The following is a 23,952-nucleotide window of genomic DNA, read 5'->3' on the forward strand; positions in this document are numbered from 1 at the left end:
ACTATTCTCCTGTCTCATATCCAGATTATGGTACAGTCTCCACCCCCTATAATCACACTACCTTCTTGCAATCACTTCAAGACTGCACTAAAACTCACTTAAAAAGTCTCTGGTTATGCCCATGTACCAATCCCGACTAGTAACCCTCCCTTTACCTCCCCTTCCCCTCTCCTTGCCACCACACCTCACACCATGTGATCATTGCATTCCTTCCTCTGCAGGCTCTGACTCACCCTTTACCCTCCCCTTCCCTCCTCACTCAGTCTCTCAAACCTGTTATAACATGCTTAACTTCCTCACTTCATCTCAACTCCAAATACATATCCAAGTAACTTACACCTAGCTTCCTCTCACTACCAGATATACTACTCACTCAGTCTCCTCTCTTACTCCTCTTTCTTTTCCTTCCATCCTATTAGCCCTTCTAGCTTGTTCCACTTTCATGTGGCGTTTCTGCTTTATATCTGCTTGAGTTTATTGCAATATTTGTATATAAAATTTAGGTATATGAGTTTAGAACAGTATCTGTTTGAGCTTAGTAATATCTGTATATACATCCTACCTTTATTCCTAGCCTCTAGGTAGATATTGGTATATCTGTTCATTACTATGTTTCATATTGTATGTATAGCTAATGTTTGCTGCAGCATGTATTATTTGCTATTGTATGTATATTCAATTGTTCTTCATGTACTCTACTGCTCATTTATTGTTCTGTGGAGCTTTTCTCCCCGAGCCTCCACTGAAGAAGGTCTTGTGTCCAGTTGGAATTTCCTGGTAAATAAATAAATAAATAAATAAATAAATAAAATGTAATTTGGTCTGATGATTGTTGTCCAATAACTATCGATGTCAACAGCCTATATAGTAGAAATCAACATATTTTGTACTGTTGCTTTACACATTTTTTGAGTATAATCCAAATTCAAATGATATTGACCAACTGATGCATTTTTGCCTTCATAATAATTATTTTATTTTCAACAAAGAATCCTATTAGAAAAAATATGGTACTGCAATGTGGGCAGATTTTGTTCTAGCTAGTGTAACTTTATTTATGGGTATGGTGTAACATAATTCTTATATAGACACCCCAGATTTATACATTAGCTGACTACTTAGTATTGTGTAGTTTTCATCACACCCATATGTGGTCTTCATTACAATATAGTGATGTAATGCAAATAAGAACTGTCTGCAACTCTTGACTTTTTTCAGTCATAAATCCCTTTAGTATTTTTAGAATACGGTTACAAGACTGCTGATGTACATAAGGCATATAGTCAAGTCCAAGCTCTAGGTCAGTAAGAGATCTCTACTGATGGGACACTTTTCCATCAGCCTAGTGATTATAATAATACTGACACTAGAATAAGCGGTAAATGTTTTTTTCTTATTGAATATAACACACTTACTGAGATTTTGTTTCATTTGTAAAAGATGTTGAGGTATACTATTAAGGATGAATACTTACATGGTGTCATTTGAAGCACAATTTCAGTGGCTTATAAAAGAGGAAAATATTAAAGATTGTTTGGTAAATAGCTTTAACATTAACAATTATACCAGTAAATATGGAGTTTAGTTGCAGAAGCACCTTTCCTTCTAGTGCTTGCTTTAGTTATTATGGTGTATCAGAGAATTTGGTATGATTAATAATAAGAAAGTTCAATTTACCCAAAAATATGATGGTGATACACTTGGTGTAATTTATGCTTTGAAGTGTCCTTGTGGTTTGGTATACATAGAAAAAAGCAGAAAATGAATGATGAAGAGAGTACAAGACCATATGCATAATGTAAATATAATAAAGAAGCTAGCCGATGAACTATGCATTTTTTCAGTCATAATAGCCATACTAGCCTTTTGCAATCTACTATTCCAAAGCAAGTAGTGAAAAATAAAGGGAAGGATGCAGTTTGAATGATTGTTTGCTACTTAAGAAAACAATTTTTATTTTAAAATATAATACTCTGCAACTCATAAGACTGAGTATTGGATTCACCTAGAGGGGTATTCTAAATTAGAATTTTATTGGATAAGTAATTTATTGTTTTTGACTGCTGATCAGTTATCATATCCTGATGTTTGTTATTTAATTGTATGATAAGCTTTTGTTTTTGTTCTCCAGTTATTGCAACAGCCATGGTATTAGAGTTTGAGGCTGGTATTCATGAACACCTATTTATTCTGCCAGCTCATGTGTGTGACCAGCAGCGACCCGTTGGGAGTAACTGATCCAAGAAACTCCAATATACCTTGTGGCCAGCAGCAAAATATGATAATGAGCTGTGTTGTATGCATATGATGCAAGAAGAACATAGTGGAGTGATTTGGAAATCAATAAAATGCACACAAACATGACACACTCATTTTAGCTCAGAATTCCAACATATGATAAGCTTCTGGTGTCATTCTAAGGGGATCCAGTATCTGTCTGCCTGGGATGACATGGTCGACAGGCCATGATGCTTTTCCAGAGATGGCCTGCACCTGTCGCCGCTGGGATTCTGGATACTGGCTAAGGCTCTTGATGCCCCTATAGTGCCTTTTTTAGGTAAGGTTCAAATGACAAATTCACCACCATAACAGGAACAGGCAAGCAAAAACTGACGGTAATGCTACTAAATGCTAGAAGTCTAAATCTCAAAATGCACTCCTTAAAATGGAGAACATCGATATCTGTGCAGTGACTGAGACCTGGTTCAAGGCTCTAGACAGCACCCCTGTATTACCAGGCTGTAACTCATACCACACTTTTCAGCCATGTAACCTGGTCCGGAACACCAAAGGCGGAGGTGTGTCCATATTCATTAAGGATATCCACACCTCCAGGCTAGTTGCTCAGCATAATATATCTAAGGTTATCCAAGTGCAACTAACTCTGGGCAAAACTGAAATCCAAATTGTAGCTTGCTACACATCCCCCACCATGCCCCAGGATTCCCACTCCTCTTTTCTTGATATACTGGAAAATATTAGGGTTCACCCAAACACCCTAATAATGGGCGATTTCAACTACCCCACCATTAACTGGGAAAACTACTCATGTACCAACTCCTTCACTTGACGCTTTCTTGAATTCATAAATTCCAGTGTCCTGGATCAACTTATCCACACATCCACCAGGGCAACAATATCCTAGACCTAGTCATTACCAGCATGAGTGGCCAGTGTTCCACACCTGAAGTCAACTCCTTGTTGGTCCGATCCGACCATAAGCTAATCACCCTAGATATCCACATCCTGCCCCCACCCCCCATTAAGGAAACCACGGTAAAAAATTTATCCAAAGCCAACTTCATGCTTCTTAAAACAGAACTGGTGAACTTCATGACACACATGCAGATGGACACTACAGTTATGACTGCTGAATTCTACACAAATGCACTCTATAAGCACTTACATGAGTGCATGGATTGTGCTATGCCAAACAGAACCAAGATGCTATCCTCCAAAAAGAGGAAGCCAATCTGGTGGTCCCCTGCCATAAACAAACTGTACAATAGAAGGAAGAAACTGTTGCAAAATAGAATAAAATCCCATGAGTGGAGGAGCTCCCTGGCCAGCCTCAGTAAGAAGCTGAGATCCCTTATAAGATCCTCCAAAGCTAGCTACAAAAACAAAATTGCCACTAATTCTAAGGACAACCACAAGGCATTTTATAGCTATGTCAAGAATCTCAGTGGCAACACCCAGATCTGCTCTGAGTTACAGCACAATGGCATGAAAATTACAGAACCAACTGATATTGCCAACATCCTGGCAGATAGGTTCAGTGCTAACATTACCCTCCTATCACCCCCTAAAGGGCCCATATCTATACAGGAAGAATGCAGAGTCCATGTAATCACAACTACACAGGTAAAATCTGCACTCTCTAAAGCCAAAAACACAGCATCCATTGGACCGGACAACATCCCAGGCTGCGTTTTACACAAACTTCAAAACGAACTGGCTCCCCAACTAAGCACCATGTTCAATCAGCCTTTGTGCCCACTGAATGGCACACAGCAACAGTTATCTCACTCCACAAAGGGGGGACCACCACTGATCCTGGGAACTATTGCTCTATTAGCCTGACGAGCCTGGTCTGCAAGGCCATGGAACATATCATCATGGAACTCAAACAAAGACATTGGTAACCTCCAAACTCTGGACCCTACCCAGTTTGGGTTTGTGAAAGGCAGATCATGCCTCCTGAACCTGATTGACTTCTTTGAGGCAGTCACCAAAGCTGTAGATGAGGGTAAGGTGGTTCACACAGCCTATCTTGACCTCACCAAGGCTTTCAACACCATCCACCATTCTGGAATTATAGCTAAACTCACTAAACTAGATATAAATCCCTACGTCACAAAATGGGTTGACAACTGGCTCACTGACAGAACCCACACTGTAAAAGCTGCAGACTCCAAATCTAACTTCAAACCAGTGACAAGAGTACCACATGGTTCAGTCCTGGGACCTCTCCTGTTTGGTATCTCTTCTAAGTACAAGCTAACACAGAAGGCCACTGGCTAACGAAGTTTGCAGATGACAGCAAATTAGGAGCCATAGTCAAGTCCCCAAATGTTGTGGACATCCTACAGAAGGGCCTCACTGAGACAGATGCCTGGTGTCAGAGCCATGGCCTCAAGCTCAATGCCAAAAAGTGCATTATTATCTCCTTTGGTAAAAACTCTGTACCCATGAACTACCACATAGGCAGCAGTCTACTAAACACCAAATGTATGATAAGAGTCCTTGGGACCCAGGTGGACAGTAGTCTCTCTTTTGATAATCACATTGCCACAGTAGTCAGGAAGTCCTTCTACATGGCACACATCATCACAAAAGGGCTCTCATCCAGGAAAAAAGAGGTCATTGTTTCCCTCTACTTGTCACTCATTAGACCCTTTATAGAATACAACTCCCCTTTTGGAATGTACCTCACAAGACATCTACAACAACTGGAAAGGCCAAAGAAATACCTCACAAAGAGGATTACTGGCCTCAAACAGATGCTCTCCACTGACCATCTAAAAAAACTCCAGCTTTAGAGGTGATCTCTGCCTAACATATAAAGCTATGTCAAACCCAGAGCTGTTGGACATGCTACACCTAAAGAAATCCCAATCCCTTTGAGCTACATGATCTAGGGACCTAAACCTTGTCATCACAATAAACAGGACATGCTGGAGGGATAGATTCCTGTCCCAGAGACTGAAACAAGCTACCCATCTATGTCAATCAAAGTTTCTATTAGCACTCATCAAAATCTTGATGAGTAGATAGGGATCACTTCTGTGGCTCTGCTCGACAGTGGCACAAGAAAATAACTTTCTTGGGTGGCGTAAGGCAGGAACCTTGTTGGCTAGACTTACTTAGGCCCTTGTGCCGATAGCCTAGTACCTACCTATGAATTTATGATAGAACACAATCAAAGAAAACTTGAAAAAAAAGTTAGATGTTGCTACGGCCATTGTAAACTTGTATCTGAAGGAGGCTATCATAGAAGGTACTTCTGCTGCTGCCAGATATCACACATGAAGACATATGTTTTTTAGATTATGTTTGTCCTACCATAGGCTACATGAAATTGAAATAGTCAACCACTACAGGGTGGATAGGGATACCAAACAGGAAATAGTAGACATCTGTCAGCTGCATTTGAAGCCCCATGAACATCAGAAAGAATCCATCCCAGTAGATAATAAGATATGTGTAGCATTAGGTGTTTTAGCTACAGGAACTTTTCATTGACCTACAGAGGACATGGGGGGGCGGGGGTTCACAGGTTTGCAATGCAATGCTTCAGCATGTGGGGGAGCATATGTGGTTTTCATGTACTCCAAAGGAGGAGCACCATCTAAAATTTCTATGCCATGGCGATTTCCAAAGAGGTACTGGGGGCCATAGAATCTACTCACATTGAAATAAAGGCCCCACCTGTTGAACTGGGAAGGCAATGCAAAACAGTAAAGATTATCCCTCCATGAAATGCCAGGTAGTCTGCAATGCACAAGATATCATCTATATTGTGCATGCAGGCCACCCAGCAAGTTTTCTTGACTTCCATGTATGACACACTATTGACTTCTACCAAATGTTTACCTACCTCCCAAAAGGACATCTAGTGAGGGATGCTTCACAAACCTGTGTCATCCTTGCACAGCGGCAATGCTAATCTTCTCTGTTTTGTTCCAATTTTAGTATATGATTTGCCAAGGCAATCTTCTGAGCCAGGATGACATGCAAATTTGTGAAACGTTCCATCTACTGAGTGCTTTTGGATATGCCCTAAATTTTGACTCATGACTTCTATGAGAAACCTTAACCACTTAACTGAACAAGGTTACAAACACTGCACATGCACAGATTAGAACTGCGGGGCATGTATTTGGTCAGTTTAGGTCAGGATTCCGCTGACTGGATATATCTGTAGATGCCCTACAATATGACCCCACCATGTCTGTCAAAATACTGAATGAGTGTGTCATCTTATATAATATCATATTTAAAAACAGTTGCAGTAGAGTGCCCCAATACAGGGACTACTTTCTTCAGCATCACAGGCAGTGGCATTTGACTTAGATGAGAGGTCAGATGAGGAGCCAACAGCAGGGGACAATCGTCGCAGATGGAGGCAGACACAATATGCCATAGCACTGGCTAAGAGGCATCACATTGCATTCACGCTCAGCACTTGAATAACATAAAAAGCTCAGCAGATATAGTCATTTTGATGCCTACAAACAAGCCAGACTATGCTTAGCCATGCACTAGTTGACTAATGTACGAATCAGACATAGGCAACTCCAGGCAAGGACATTCTCAGGAGAGCAGCAAAGGTGTGTGATCAACCTGTCATGAAGAAAGAGTACAGTACATAATCAAAAATAAGCATTGAGTAAAAATCACTGAAGGTTATGATGCATTCAAACAAAACAGAGTGTTGCTTAACTATGCATTTCCTGGTCAATGAGTGCATCAGCTATAATCAGACCACATCAAACACCCTTACAGAGGACAGGCCAATCCCTGCTTCATCTGCCCAGGTGGGTGAGCAGCCTATCTTTACAACTATTGCTACAGAACATAAGTCAAGACACAAATAATAATTTGCAGTATAATGCAAAGAAGCATTTTTTTCTAACCCATGCATTGCCTGTTCACTATGTGCATCAGACATAAGCAGATCATGAGCATCACCCCTCCAGAGGTCAGGGCAATATCAGCATCATCTGCACAAGTGAGTGAGCAAGCTCTCCCTGACAAATACTACTAGTACTACTATGAAACATAAGCAGAATAAACAAAATTTGCAAATGATGTGGTAGCCATATTCCTGTGTCTGACATACTACCTGCAGCCCCAGACCATGCCCGTTCATCACTGTTGTGATAGTCAGAGGTTTACATTCCTCCCAAAAAAAAAAAAAAAAAGACAAATCAACATAATACCATATATGTGTAAAGATATGTCAAACAGACATGCAAATGCTATAATCTCAGTGAGTACTACATATAACTAATACACATAAGGATGTGCAGGAGGGGTCATTGTATCTCAATGCCAAATATACTAAGGCACAATTGTTGATAGAGATAGGATAAGCATGCAAGTGACTATCAATTGCAAAGGTGAATGTAATAAATATTTGAAAGGAATACCTGGCACTTCCATAGTAGAAATCCTCTAGGTCTGCTGCAACTCTGCCCCAGTAATCAGCAGCACACTGTGTAAATATTCTGAGCTGCTGGTTCCCTGATAGCTGATGGGGACTCCTCCATCTTAGTGAGTGGTGGTTTGGTAGATGGTCAATCACCGGTAGCCCTCTTGTCCAATGTTATAGCACTTGCTCTCACTGTGACCATTTTAGTCATGTCACTGGCCTTATGCCAGACCATGTAGTATACACAGCCCTGGCCACCTACAGCATTGACTGTCTTCTGCAATACATGGTCATGGAAGGGCTTGTCAGAGGGCTTTTCAGAGGCATGTAAATAAAGGAACAGTCCAGCGTGGATATGAAGGGCCTCTATTGTGACCTTATTATGAGAAAGTATACTTCTTTGAGAACTACCCCACTGGATTTTGGAGCCATATCACTGTTGTAATGGAAGAGAAAACAGATATCACAGCACAATGTAACACACACACACACACAGTGCAGACTTTATACTTATGGAATAAAACATATCAGTATGCAGTCAGTGAGTAGCATAATAAAAACAACAGTCCAAACAACACTGCAATATCCAAAACATTGCACATTAAACACAGGGGTAAAGGATGCCATGACAGCAGTCACTGTAATATATGCATATATCCACATATACAGGAAAACAAACAAGAGTGAGAGAGAGAGTAACAGCAGACATCAGATAACAACAGCAGATGTACTAATGTAAAAGTACGAAGCAGAGAAAATATAAGCAGAGAAACAATTTAGGGAATTTTACAAAAACTTACAGTATTCATTCAGTGGCAGTCTATCTTTTAAGCATGTTACATTAATACTGCAGAAGTACTGTATGTACTCATGAGTCTGTGTATTGCCTGACTCCCATGAAGTGCAGTTCAGATTACTTGGACAGAATGCACTGAAACACTGCAGAAAACAGTATTCATTGGAAATATTTTTTTTATCACTGTACTAAGAATGATCAGTTATATGAGAGAATACATACCTTTTTATTTACTTTTTTTTTTCTTTTATCTAAACACTAGGCAATTAGTCTGCAGAGTTGCATGCCTAGTCAGTACCCTGTCAATGAACTTAGGTGGAAATCAAACCCTGAACTTTGTGAAGTAAACATGTTAACCATTATGCCAACTCCCAACCCCTTGAAATATTTTAAACACTAATGTATGTACTTCTATAGTGAAACTGTTGTTGGAATCTGGAGAAAAAACAACAATCCCTGGGATTCATGAAGCTTGCGCCAGGTGCAGGCGTAGTGTCGGCGTTCTAACACCAAATATGGCCACCGAGCGATTCAGGTACGAGCTGTTTCCAGGTGCACTACCTGCGTACACCACACCCGCACAGCTCCCGGTGCCTGTATGCTAATCACCCCAAGCACAACAGTGTAGCATGCAAATGAAGGTATATAGCGATTCAGGAAGTGGTGCAGGCATAGTGTAAGCATGCAGAAATGTAAACCGAAAAAAACGGTTTACATTTTTCAAACATAAAATCGGTGCCATGACAGTGGACCAAACTCACGTATTATACAGTTAATATATGTCAATGGCTAAATATATAGCCATTGGCATAAAACCACATGCACAAAATATGAAAAAGAACATTTAATATTATGTCCACACCAACACGAAGTCAAAGCGCAGGGCATCGGTGCACAAAGGGGATAGCAAGGAATATACAAAAATATAGAATAAAACTGCAATGAAAGACATATCATGATTTCCCCATAATAGTCAAGGGCAGGCATGTTACACCATACTCATGGCGCAAGGGTTGCTAGGGGGCAGTGACAGTGTTATGCATAGTAGCTAGGAATTAGTAGGCAATGCCATGCAAACGAAAGGTGTAATACTGAATCACAGATTTCCCGCTGGTGTAAGGATGCACAAAACAGCGTAGCATTATAACACCAAGGTGAGCCTTTGAGATAAAAATGACATCAAGAGAGGGGTGTGTCGACATTGCTGTAAGCACATTGGAGCATTGCTAACCTGGTTTGCCTGTTGCTAAGCAAAGCTGCAATAGGGGTGTGTTGAAGTAGCCATAGCTTTGCTTAGCTGAGAGCACACAAGGTAACTGAATGTGCATGTGAACATGGATGAAAATGTGCTGTAAACCCGGTAAATGGCTGTGCGCGGCATGCACCAGAGTGGAAACAGGAAGGATATGGGAAAAAGATAAGGAAATGCTGCAGCAAGGAAATAGGAGTACAAATGAGTAACTAACACCTAGCAACCCATAGTGGGCTTTTGACAACAGCTAACAAGGCTGCTAGCAGCTACCTGCAGAACAGGAAAGGGGAGGTGCCGTACTGCAAAGAAAACAGAACTGTCACAGCAGAACAAAGCAAAATTGCAGTAGATCAGCTACATAACACATTTCACAACATATTCCTGGGTAAGGAAAGTACAAAACAAGAAAGCCGGCAGCTGGATGCATGCCTGTTAATGGGAGGGCATTCAGGTTGAAAAGTAAAATAAAGGGCAACAGATAAATCACGGTAGGAAAGCATACTTCAACACCAAAGTCCCCACAATTGCAGTACTCACTATAAAACTCATAATTAAGATACCCTGCAGCTGGAATTGCACATACACACCCAATGACATCAGCAGCATCCAAAGCACAATAGTATAAAGTGTGAAAGCACCTCACATACACGTGTGTATTCCCAAACACTCTGCACCATCAGTGTAAACGGACGGAGAACTTTTAAAATGTACATGTTAGGGGCTGCCATAGCTTTGATTCAACAGCATGTGTTGGAGACTGATGGTGGTGTAGAGGATGATGCTGACAACCACCTCAGGCACCGGAGGAGGAGAAGAGTGTTCAGACCAAGGGTAACATACCAGGGGCTAAATGATCTGGAGATAGTAGAGCATTACAGGGTAGACAGGGACACCATACAGCAACTTGCTGAGCTGTGCCAGCCATGCCTCAGAGCAAGAAATAACAGAGGCAAACCCATTTCAGTGGACACAAAGGTATGTGTAAGCTTGAGAATACTAACCACAGGTACCTTCCAAAGGCCAACTGGGGATATCCTGGGGGTCTTACAGGCATCAGCATTCAGGGTACTCCACCAGTTCCTGGATGCCATGTTACTACATGCCAATGAGCACATATACTTCCCCCAAATGCAGGAGGAGTTGGCCAGCAATATGCATCTCTTCCACCATGTGGCAGAATACCCGGAGGTAGTGGGTGCAATAGACTGCATGCACATACACATCAAGTCACCACCCGGTGAGCAGGGTAGGCGCTACATAAACGGCAAGGGATACCCCTCCATCAACTGCCAGGTTGTTTGCAATGCCCAGGACATAATTATGGATGTATGTGCTGGCAGCCCTGGAAGTTATCACGACTCTCACATCTGGCATGCCTCACAGCTGTATCAGGTATTTGCCAGGGGGGACATCCCATATGGCCACCTGGTGGGGGATGCTGGCTATGCACTGGAACCGTGGATGATGATTCCCATCAGAAATGCAGACACACCCATGCAAGAATGTCATAGTGAGGCACACGCACAAACCAGAATCATCATAGTGTGTGTGTTTGGGATGCTGAAATCACGGTTTTGTTGCTTGGACATATCTGGTGGAGCCTTGCAGTACTCTCCAGGCATGTGTGCCCACTTCTTCATAGTATGTGCCATGCTACACAATATGATCCTGCAGAAACAGCTGCAGCAGGGACAGAATGGTGAAAGCCCTCACAGCCCACCACCGTTGCCAAGGGCCCCACAGGCACAGAGGTACTCAGACCATGAACACCCTGAGCCAGCCCCAGTAGGCAGATGGAGGCATGCCCAATATGCCCATGCCTTGGCAAAGAGGGAACGTATAGCACACACACTGACAATGTAGGCACCTATGGACTGACACCCTTCTCCACCTGCACACACAGTAAACATGGATGGCACACACACAAGACCACCTGTAAATTCTCATGTATAGGTGGTCTGCTGTGTGCATCCTACAGAGGCAGCCCTCAACTATTGCACACACAACCGCTATTGGCACAAGGTAAGTCAACACCTGAAAAGTAAATTAAGCTATCAGCATGTGCTGATACTGTATGTATAGGTTCATAGGTACATAGGTAGGCACTTGGCTAACTGCCCGAGGCCATTCATATGCCTAGCCAAAATGTGTCAGCTGTTGCCACTCCTTTGATTAACTAACTGTCCCTGTGTGGAGAAGAGCTAATTGTGGGATCCCTGGGGTGTACCCACTGTACCCATCCACTCTGCAAGGTGTCCCTGGAGTGTTAGTGAGGGGCTCCATATAATGTAATCAGGGATGTAGTTCCAAAGCATGGGGAGTACCTGTGACAGGAATCTGTCACTCCAGCATCTTCCAGTTATGGTTGTGGCAAGGTTTATCTCATTACAGTGTGCGGCTCACTGTGACATGGATTCCCATAGGTGGAGCATATCCATTAAGCCTGACTTGGACATGGCTTTGTTGGGCAGCAAAGATCATTTCTGAGTAAACGAGATGTCACTGAGTAATGCAAGAGTTCATGCAGTCTGGCAGCATAGGACACATGGCTGAGGCCAGCAATGCTCTTGGCGAGGTATGTTCGTGGACCCTCCAGTTGTTGGATGTGTCTTCTGAGGTACATCCCAAATGGGTTATCATACTCGATGATGGGATTGATGAGTGATGAGTAAAGGGGCACAATAAGCTCAGTATGTCTAGATGTGAACCCTTAAGTAATCAGATGGCCTACATAGACAGATGACCTAATTACTTTGGAGATATGATTGTCAAAGGGGAGATCACTATCTAATGTAGTCCCCACATACCTATTACCTCATCTGTATTAAAGTGGCTTCCACTCATGTGTTAATATGTGGGTGTTTAGCTTTCCCAACATGGAATGACCATGCAGTTCATGCCCTTTAGCTGGAGGCCATGACTGTGACATCCTGTGTTGGTCTATGTGAGGCCCCTTGAAGGATGTCTGTGACAGCTGGACTGTCAGTTATGGCTCCCAGTTTGCAGTAATCACCAAACACGGTCTGCTATAGTCCACCTGTGTTTGCCTGTACCTCTGAGAAGTATATGGCAAACAGTAGAGATCCCAGGACTGAGCCCTGTGGGACACCAGTTGTGACTGGTTACAAGTTGGACCTGGAGGCTGCTAGGCTTACCATGTGGGTTCTGTGTGTAAGCCTGTGTAAGCCTGTTGGCAACCCCACCTGTGATGTATGGGTGTATGTACTGGCTGTTGAGTTTATAAACAATACCTGTGTGGGGAATGGTGTCATAATCCTTATTGAGGTCCAGGTAGTATGTGTGAACTACCACACCCCACACCTAAAATCTAGGTGACTGTAAGACATCAAACAGGTTTAGTAGGTATGATCTGTACTCAATCAAGCAGACCTGGGTTGGGTCGAGTGTCTGGAGGTTCCCAATGTCTCTGTTAATGAGTTCCATGATGATGCACTCCATAGCCTTGCAGACCAGGCTAGTCAGGCTTATAGGGCAATAGTTCCCGGGGTCTGTTGTGGCACCACCTTTGTGGAGTGGGATCACTGTTGCTGTGTGCCAGTCTAGGTTAGACTTGGGATAGCATGATCCATGCATTTCTGCAGATGATCATAGAGTGCCTTTGTATAGGTTTCAGCATCTTGGACAGCATTGTCTATTTGCATGGCGGCTGTGAACCATTCCACCTCGGGCATAAGCAACATGAAGTCTGCTTTGGAAAAGATTTTCACAGTGGTTTTCTTGTTTGTGGTTGTGGGCAGAATGTGAATATCCAGAGTGATTAGTCTATGGTCTGATCTAATCAGCGAGGGGTTGATGTCGGGCGTGGAACACTAATCGCCCATGTTGGTGATGACCAGGTCCAATATGTTGTTCCCTCTGGTTGGGGTGTAGACCAGTTGTTCCAGGGCGTTTGAGTCGAGAAATTCTAGGAAATGCTGGACAAAGGAGTAAGTACTCAAGTAGTTCTCCCAGTTAATGTTTGGGTAGTTGACATCACCCAGTATTAGGGTGTTTGGTAGGACCCGCATATTTCCCAGTGTCCCCAGAAATGCAAAATGTGGGTCCTGGGTCATGGTGGGTGATCTGTAGCAAGCTACAATTTGGATTACAGTGTTGCCCATTGTCAGTTGCACTTGGATGATCTCTAATGCATTGTGCTGCGCCACTAACCTGGAGGTGTGAGTATCCTTGATGAATATGAATATGCCCCCACCTTTTGTGTACCGATCTGGGTTCTGTGGCCAAAAGGTGTGGCATGAGTTATAGCCTGGTGGTGCTGGGGTACTCTCTGGAGCTTTAAACCGGGTGTCTGTTACTTCACAGATATCGATGTTCTCCATACTGAGGAGTGCCTCTAGTGTGTGCAATGTGAGGTTTCGACTTCTGGCATTGAGTAGCAATACTCTCAGTTTCTGGTTATTTGTGCTATGTACAGTGGTGGGTTTGTCTTATGAGCCTTGCCTAAAAGTCCACCTTGCCTAATATCCACCTCTCTACTATTGTTTGCAATCAATGACAGCTGTGCATGTGTACATGTTCTGCAAATGTGTACTGACCCTTGTTACAGGGCTGTGCCAAATGGCTATGTGCACATCTACATAGAGTGGATATTGACAGTTAAGACACACTGGTTGAATGTGTAGATTTGTGTAGCCTAACCTCTCATTGCCAGACTAACAGCTGCTTGGAAATATGTTGACAGTACTGGTAAAGAAACAGGGTGCATATTATCTTTAACTCTAGTGTGACATCTGCAGTAGGTGTGTAAGATGTAGGGAAGTGCTGCCCATGTGTAATAGCAGCTTCATAGGTGATGGTGTACACTATCTGATTATATCCTGACCATGTCGATAGTGGCAGCAGAGTCTATTGATATTTGACTCTGTGTGGGGAGTGGGTGTCTGTGCCCAACAGAGCTCATGGTTCTGCTGGGTATGTGAGTTTATACCCAGACAAGGATACAGCCCTGTTCACACTTGCATCATCTGTAATCAACTATCAGGATGTGATGTGGCCCACAGAGGGGGATTGCTAATAAAGGTAGCTACCATGTACCTGTAATAGCTAGTGTTGCCACGTCCATGTCCATAACATGGATCTATAATATATAACATTAAGTAACCTGTTTTTTTTGCTTATTTTTTCGAGTTATTTATAGCACTTTGTCTACTGTATATTTTTCTAGCTAGTTTCACTGTGTGTGAGGCATTAACTGGAAATTGTCCACTTTTATTAAGCATCTGTTGTGTTGTTTGATTCTGATAACTTGTTTGCAGTTAAAACCTTTCTTTAGAGGCTCCTTTAGCTGTTTAAAACTTTCATTTAAAGGCTCATAGGTTCATAGGTTCATACTAGGCTATCTGCCCGAGGGCATTTATAAGCCTAGCCAGAGTGTGTGTGGCTTTCACCACCCCTTAGGATGAGAATACTATACCCATTAGTTTGCTGTGCCTCTGTCCAGCAGTGACACAGAGATGATTCCCGGGGTAAACCTACGATCTCCCATCCACTCGTCAAGATTTCTCCTGGACAGAGTCAGTGAGGGACTCTGCCTCACATGGACTGGGATTCTGTTCCATAGTGTAGGGAGTCTCTGGGTGATGAATCTGTCCCTCCAGCACGTCCTATTTATATCCATGTTGAGGTTTAAGTCTCTTGCTCTCGTGGCTCTGGTGGATTTGGATTTTTTGAGGTGGAGCATGTCCATTAATTCCGGGTTGGACATGGCCTTGTATGTCAGGCACAGATCACCTCTGAGCAGACGGTATGCGACTGAATAGAGCTGGAGTTTCTTCAGTCGGGCAGCGTATGACATATGTTTGAGCCCTTTATCCTTTTGGTGAGGAACTTTTGGGGTCTTTCCAACTGCTGCAGGTATCGGGTAAGGTACATTCCGAATGGGGCGTTGTACTCAATCATTGGTCTGATAAGTGAAGAGTACAGGGGTACAATGACCTCTCCTGATCTGGATGTGAATCCCTTCATGATCAGGTGGGCAATGTAGAAGGTCTTCCTAACCACTTTGGCAATGTGAGTGTCAAAAGAGAGGTTACTGTCAACTTGGGTCCCCAGGTCCCTGATTACTTCTTCCATGTTTAATGGATTACCACCTATGTGGTAATTAGGGGTTACCTTGTTTTTCCCAAAGGGTATGACTATACATTTTTTGGCATTTAGCTTAAGGCCATGGCAATGGTACCAGTTATCCATTTCTATGAGACCTCTCTGGAGGATGTCTGTGTCTGATGGAGTGTCAATTATGGTGCCCAGTTTGCAGTCATCTGCAAATTTTGTCAGCCACAATCCCCCTATGTTTGCCTGCACTTCAGAAAAATAAATGCCGAACAAGAGGGGGCCCAGGACTGAGCCCTGTGGGACACTGCTCGTGACTGGCTTAGAGTCTGACATGGCACCAGCAACTCTAACCCTGTGGGTTCTGTCCTTGAGCCAGTTTGCTACCCATCTTGTGACATATGGGTTTACATCTAAGCTGGTGAGCTTTTCTATGATGCCCGAGTGGGGTATTGTGTCGAACGCTTTTGCTAGGTCAAGGTAGGCTGTGTGAACTGCCTTACCCTCATCAATGGCCTTAGTGACTGTTTCAAAAAAGTCGACCAAGTTCAAGAGGCAGGATCTGCCCTTGACAAAGCCAAATTGGGTCACTGCTACTTTTCTGCTGTGAGAAACATTTCTGCAGTTTGTTTCCCACCCTCCCTATTGGTATGCTGTTCTTATAGTTGGTGGCTTTGCAATTGCCTGCCCCTACTGTAAATTTGATCTGGGACCCTCCTCCCAGTCTAGTGTCATTACCTCATTCTACCTAATACAGGGAGAACATTTGAGAAGGCCAATCAGCTTAGTTTCTGTTCCTCCTTTCTCTCTTTCCACTTAAAAAAAAAATTCTAAGTTTGTTTCCTGCCTTTCCTGTGGGTAGCTTAGTCTGGATACACATTTGCTGTGTCCAGAACTATTTGTGAGCTTCTGAGCCCCCAAGTCTTTCTGTGTTGGAGGGAAGCCTTCTAACTTAATTTTGTTTCTTAGAACTAGCCAGTTTTATTAGTTTCAGCACTCATCTGTTTCTTTGAGCTCAGCATTTGTTCAGAACTTATTGTAAGAACTAAACAAGCTACAAAGTACTACAGCACTCAACTTTCCTCACTGTCTTGAGGAAAACAGTTTCTAGTACTTAACAAATAAGCACCTATCCAGGCATGTCTAAGGGTCAGCTCCCGGTGTTTTCTCCTGTCTACCTGATGAATCTGGGCATCTTGGGGCAATGCAGCAATTGCATGTACCCAGACAACCCTCTCCTCCTACCACCCAACACTACAACCTGTGAGAGATGCACTTATATAGCCAAACTGGCTTCACCTAAGACTGGACTAGGCAGTCAAGAGGAGAAGGTAAGCACTTGCACCACACCACATTCAGCACATAGTCCCTCAAAACCTACAACACCAAAACACACACATAGAAACACAAAACACACACCTACATTCACGGAGGCTCTCAGTAAAAACCTGCGCAAGCAATAGGGACCTCCAAAGCAGAAACACATGCAACCTCCACTGCCCAACACAACCCAAATGACACATAACCCACAAATTCAGTGTGCCACTCAACCACAGCTCATAAGGCATAACAACGTACCCAACATTCTAGTCATAGGTGACTCTATAGTCAGGCACACTGATGTTCCACTCACTAGGCTAAACAAGGAGGAAGTTACTTTCAGCTGCCTGTCGGGTGCCAGGATTCGCCACATAACGCATGCACTCAGGTCACTCCACAACAAGTGCAAATATGACTCTGTCATTGTCCATGTTGGTGTGAATGACCTGAGACGTACCTCCCTGGACTACATGAAGAGACATGGAGGAGATGTCCGATCTTGTAGCCCAGGCAGGTATGACCCTAGCCCTAAGTAGCATCTTGCAATCACCCAGAATGATACCACAGTACAAGGACAAAATGATTGACTTCAACAATTGGCTAAGCTTCTGGTGTCATTCTAAGGGGATCCAGTATCTGTCTGCCTGGGATGACATGATTGACAAACCACGATGCTTTGCCAGAGATGGCTTGCACCTGTCGCCCCTGGGATTCTGGATACTGGTTAAAGCTCTAGCCACCCCTATAGTGCCTTTTTAGGCAAGGTTCAAATGACAAATTCACCACCGTAACAGGTACAAGCAAGAAGAATCTGAGGGTATTGCTACTCAATGCTAGAAGTCTAAACCTCAAAATGCACTCAAGCGAGGCACTCCTTAAAATGGAGAACATCGACATCTGTGCAATGACCTGGTTCAAGGCTCCAGAGAGTACCCCTGCATTACCAGGCTATAATTCATACCACACCTTTCGACCACCTAACCTGGACCGAAACACTAAAGGTGGAGGCGTGTCCATATTCATTAAGGATATCCACAACTCCAGGCTAGTTGCTCAGCATAATGCATCTGAAATTATCCAAGTGCAACTCACTCTGGGCATGACCGCAATCCAAATTGTAGCTTGCTACCGATCCCCCACCATGCCCCAGGATTCCCACTACTTATTTCTTGATACACTGGAAAATATTAGGGTACAACCTATCACCCTAATAATGGGCGATTGCAACTGCCCCACCATTAACTGGGAAAACTACTCATGTACCACCACTTGTGCTCGACATTTTCTGGAATTCATAAATTCCAATGCCTTGGATCAACTTATCCACACCCCCACCAGGGGCAGCAATATCCTAGACCTGGTTATTACCAATATGGGCAACTGGTGCTCCACACCAGAGGGCAATTCCTCGCTGGTCAGATCCGACCACAAGCTAATCACCCTAGACATCCACATCCCTACAATACCCCCCATTAGGGAAAGCACAGTAAAAAATTTCCAAAGCCAACTTCACGCTTCTTGAGACAGAAGTGGCAAACTTCAAGACACCCATGCTGATGGACAATAGAGGTATGACTGCTGAATCCTACACAAATGCACTTTATAAGCACTTACATGAGTGCATTGTTTGTGCAATCCCTGGGACCTGACAACATCCCAGGCTGTGTTCTACATGAACTACAAAACGGACTGGCACCCTATCTAAGTACCATGTTCAATCATAGCCTCACCTCAGGCTATGTGCCCACTGAATGGCGCACAGCAACGGTTATCCCACTCCACAAAGGGGGAGCCACCACAGACCCCAGAAACTACCGCCCCATTAGCCTGATGAGCCTGGTCTGCAAGGCTATGGAACGTATCATCATGGAACTTATAAACAATGACAATGGTAATCTCCAAACTCAAGACCCCACCCAGTTCGGGTTTGTAAAAGGCAGATCATGTCTCCTAAACCTAATAGACATCTTTGAAGCAGTCCCCAAAGCCGTAGATGAGGGTAAGGTGGTTCACACAGCCTATCTAGATCTCAGCAATGCTTTTGATACCATCCCCCACTCTGGAATTATAGATAAACTCACTAAACTAGGTATAAATCCCTATGTCACAAGATGGGTTGCCAACTGGCTCACTGACAGAACCCACACTGTGAAAGTAGCAGACTCCAAATCCAACTTCAGACCAGTGACAAGTGGAGTACCACAGGGTTCAGTCGTGGGTCCTCTCCTGTTCGCTATCTACTTTTCTGAAGTACAGACTAACACAGAAGGTCTTTGGCTAATGAAGTTCGCAGATGACTGCAAACTAGGAGCCATAATCAAAACTCCAAAAGATGTGGACATCCTACAAAAGGTCCTCGCTGAGACAGATGCCTGGTGTCAAAGCCATGGCCTCAATGCCAAAAAGTGCTTTGTCATCCCTTTTGGTAAAAAATCTGTACCCATGAACTACCACATAGGTGGTAGTCTACTTAACACCAAAAGTGTGATAAGAGACCTTTGGACACAAGTGGACAGTAGTCTCTCCTTTGATAATCACATTGCCACAGTAGTCAGGAAATCCTTCTCTGTGGCACACCTCATCACAAAAGGTTTCTCATCCAGGAAAAAAGAAGTCATTGTTCCCCTCAACTCGACACTCATTAGACCCATTATAGAGTACAATACCCATTTTGGTATGTACCTCACAAGACATCTACAACAACTGGAAAGGCCGCAGAAATACCTCACAAAGAAGATTACCAGCCTCACACAGATGCCCTATGCAGACCATCTAAAAAAACTGCAGCTTTACTCCATCACATATCACCTACTCAGAGGCGATCTCTGCCTAACACACAAAGCTATGTCAAACCCAGAGCTCTTGGACATGCTCCACTTAAAGAAATCCTAATCCCTATGAGCTACATGCTCTAGGGACCTAAACCTTGTCACCACAATAAACAGAACATGCTGGATGGATAGATTCCTGTCCCAGAGACTTCCCATACTATGGAACAAACTACCTATTTATATCAAACAAAGCTCCTCATTAGCACTCTCCAAGAAAAATCTTGATGATTGGATGGGAGATAGGAAATTCACCCCGGGGATCACTTCTGTGGCTCTGCTTGACAGTGGCACAGGAAAATAATTTTCTTGGGTGGCGAAAGCCTGGGTACCTTTTGACTAGGCTTATATAGGCCCTAGGGCCAATAGCCTAGTACCTACCTATGAACCTATGAACCTATTTACATGTGAGCATCACTATCTAAAATATCTTTATAAGCAGTAAGTATACTAAATACAGTACATGGTACTTGTAATACTGAATGCTCATACAGGCATGTCCACTACTCAGCTACTGGTGTTTACAAATGTCAAATTTGTGTATGTGGCCAACCTGGGGGAATGCATTCTCTATGCCATGTACACTGCCAAACCCACCTAACACCACACCCCACACATTGTCTGGGATGCAGCTACAGGGGTGATCTTGGAGACAGTCCATACTACACCCATGACTGGACTAGACAGTCAAGAGGTGTAGGTTAACGCATGCATCTCATCACCACAACCAACACATACTCTTACCAGAACACAGTAAGGACACACACACATTTCAGCAGATGTCACGCACATCCACAGAGGCCTCTTAGTATCTGGCCAAGCAAGAGGCCTCCCAAGTTGGAATAGACAGACAACAGAATACAAAGACTGTACGACATAGTTCGCATAATTGTGTCACACCTCAGAACACGTGGCTGGAAACATGGCCAACTGAACTCATTTGTGAACGTACACCCTAGCACTATGTTACACACCAAGCTATATGAGGGCAGACATACTGTCTGCCATGATTAGCCACATACCCATACACTCCGACCACCTTTAGAATTATACACATGTCTCTGGCATATGCTATGTTGTTGTGCAGGACCTGTGATGCAGTAGCCTGGACTGCATGGAAACACATGTAGGAACTGTCAGGTCATGTAGCCCATGCGGGTATGTCCCAAGGCCTGTGTAGCATTCTGCCAGTGGCCAGAATGATGCAGCAGCACAGGGACAAGGATTGTATTCCACAATCGTGAAATTTACTGGTGTAATTCAAAGAGTATCCAGGATCTCTCTGCCTTGGATAACATGGTTGATAGACCATGATGCTTTGCCAGACAGGACATGCACCTGTCATCCCTGAAAATCTGGATGCTGACAATGGCCCATGCATCCCCTATAGTGCCCTCATCATGCCAGGTTCAAGTGAAAGTCCACTGGTGCAACAGGGACAGCCAAGAAATAATCTGTGGGTGTTGCTACTCAATGATACAAATCAGGTACTCAATATGGACTCACTTACAGCAATCTGAAACATGGAGAATGTATATGTGCAGTTATTGAGATATGGTTCAATGCTTTGGAGAGCACCCCTGCATGAACATGTTATAACACATACCTCACCTCTTGGCCAACATCCTTTATTGGAACACATGGGCCACAGGTGTGTCCAACTTCCTGAGGGATATGTACACCCCCACGCAAGTTGCTCTTGCACAACGTAAGATGCATTACTGAGCAACTACCTTTGTGCCAAAGTGTAATCCAAATTGCACCTTGTGACAGAGCATCAACCATGCCTCAGGAATCCCAACTGTCATTGTGCTGTAATGGGGAATACCAGTTGTGAAACAGGACATCATAATCATGGCCACTCCACTATCCCATTATGAACTGGGAAGACTCATCATGTACCAACACATGTGCTCAATGCATGTTTGTTGTCATCAACTCCAATGACCTGGATCACCATAGTCACACCAACAGGGCTAACAGTATGCCACACATGGTCAGTCTTCAAAGCCAATGTTATGCTCCTTAAGAGTGAAGTGGTGACTGCCATGGCACCCATGCAGATGTACAATGCATGTGCAAATGCTGGGTCCTACACAAAGGCACTTTAGGCACTCACATATGTGCAGTGATCATGCCATTGAAACAGAAATAGGATTCAAACAAACACAACCATGAAGGCAAACCGGTGGTACCCTGCCTTAAACAGTACCACAGAAGGTAGAAACTGTTGCAAGTATCAACACACGAGTGGACGCTGATCCATGGTCAACCTCAGTAAGATGCACATACACCATATAATGCCATACAAAGCTACTGTGAAACTACTCATCCACATATTATGAGGTCAAACACAGAGGATTCCATAGCTGTGTCGTGAAACATAATAGCAACAACAAGACCTGCTGTGCTTCATAGCACTATGGCATGAGAGGTACTGCACCTACGGAAATAGCACCTGTTCAGCCAGATAGGGCCTTGGATAACATAAACACACTGCCCCCCCCCCCCAACAGGTACACATTCATACATCCATGTACACTACAGAGCCCCTGTAATAACAACTATGCAGGTACAAGCTGCACTCTCTAATGCCATAAATACAGACTGCATGGGACCTGACCACATTCAGGTTATATCCTACACAAATGTCAAAACAATCTTCTCCCCATATAAATATCTTGTACAATCATAGTTTCATGTCAGGCTGTGTACACACTCAATGGTGCACAACAACAGTCATCTGTTAATGCTGTCAATATCCGAGGGACCCTGATATGTGTACAGCTAACCTGGTTACAAACAGTGGTACCATTGCATTGCATAACACATAATGTAACTGTGTCAGTACATGGGTACTCTTCACAGTTGTTGTAGGGCTAGGTACAGTCCACCAGTCAAAGGTTACTTGGTGTTGTTCCATTACATGCCATACCACATGTATGGATGTGTGTTGTTGTTCTGAGGACATGGTTGTGTCTGAGGATTACATCCTAGAATGCTACTTTTGACACTGTGACCTGCACCTGGCTCATCTGTGATGATATATGTTGGAGTACTGGTCTGTACATGTGAGTAGCTGTTATGAATGTGGGGACACCACCACCTGGAGTGGTCCATACCAGTGTTATGGCCCACATGTCTGGTTATGAGTTATATGGTGGTAGTGCTATTGTGTACAACAGAGCCATCAGCCAGGTGTTCCTCACTGCACAGATGTCAGTATTCCTCATTGTACATTCAACAGTGAGCAGCTGTGATTATGACAGCAACATATCTAGCACTGGTTAGCATAAGCATACAATGCAATTGTCTTTTAGGTGTCAGGGTGTTATCCTGTGTTTAGGTCATTTGCCTTGGAATGGCACTATATGGGCAAATGTGAATGAGGTATTATCAACACTCCCTTGAATCATGGATGCATGTGATCTATGACAACTTGCCTTCTGTCAGTCATATCATCCCAGACTGAGAGACACTGGACAACCTTGTAATTACAGCAGGATATTGGCTCATTGTGTTGGTCAAGCAGTTGCCATTCCTAGCATGAAATCACTGTGAGTGGTAGTATTGCGCTTGGTATAGACTGATACATCTAAGGTGTCAGACAGCAGCAGGTGTTGTGTAGATGACCAGTGTCAGGTACATGTAGTGCAGCATTCCTGCTAACAATGGCAACTACTAACACCAGAGACCATTACAACATGTTCTGTACTTCTAACTGTATGAGCATGGCCACTCTGGCCTTCCGTGTTTAGAATCAGAGTGCATCCTAAACAGCCATGTGCTACTAATTGTGTGAGTATGCCCACTGACACCTTGTGTAAGTTATGTGCTTCTATGTGTATGAGCATGGCGATTGTAACCATGTATAGTGATAGTAGTAGTCCATTCAAAAGAAGGGCATAATCCTGTTCGGGATGGACTCCTACGTTAAACACACAGGTTCACAGCTATGTACATCATAACTGTCAGCATCCCTGTTGATATCCTCAATCCTAGAAGGTCATGATGACTTCCTTGGAAT

The 23,952-nt window shown here is 43.6% G+C and overlaps 1 non-coding gene across 1 annotated transcript; it reads right to left on the minus strand.

The window, feature by feature from the left end:
- Positions 1-6,114: 6,114 nt before the first annotated feature.
- Positions 6,115-6,217, minus strand: LOC122797463. The gene has a single exon (XR_006364147.1). It is a non-coding gene; the product is annotated as a U6 spliceosomal RNA (small nuclear RNA).
- Positions 6,218-23,952: the final 17,735 nt, after the last annotated feature.

The sequence above is a fragment of the Protopterus annectens genome, chromosome 3.part0 (genome assembly GCF_019279795.1).
Source record: "Protopterus annectens isolate FY-2018-M chromosome 3.part0, PAN1.0, whole genome shotgun sequence".
Taxonomy (NCBI): Eukaryota; Metazoa; Chordata; order Ceratodontiformes; family Protopteridae; genus Protopterus; species Protopterus annectens.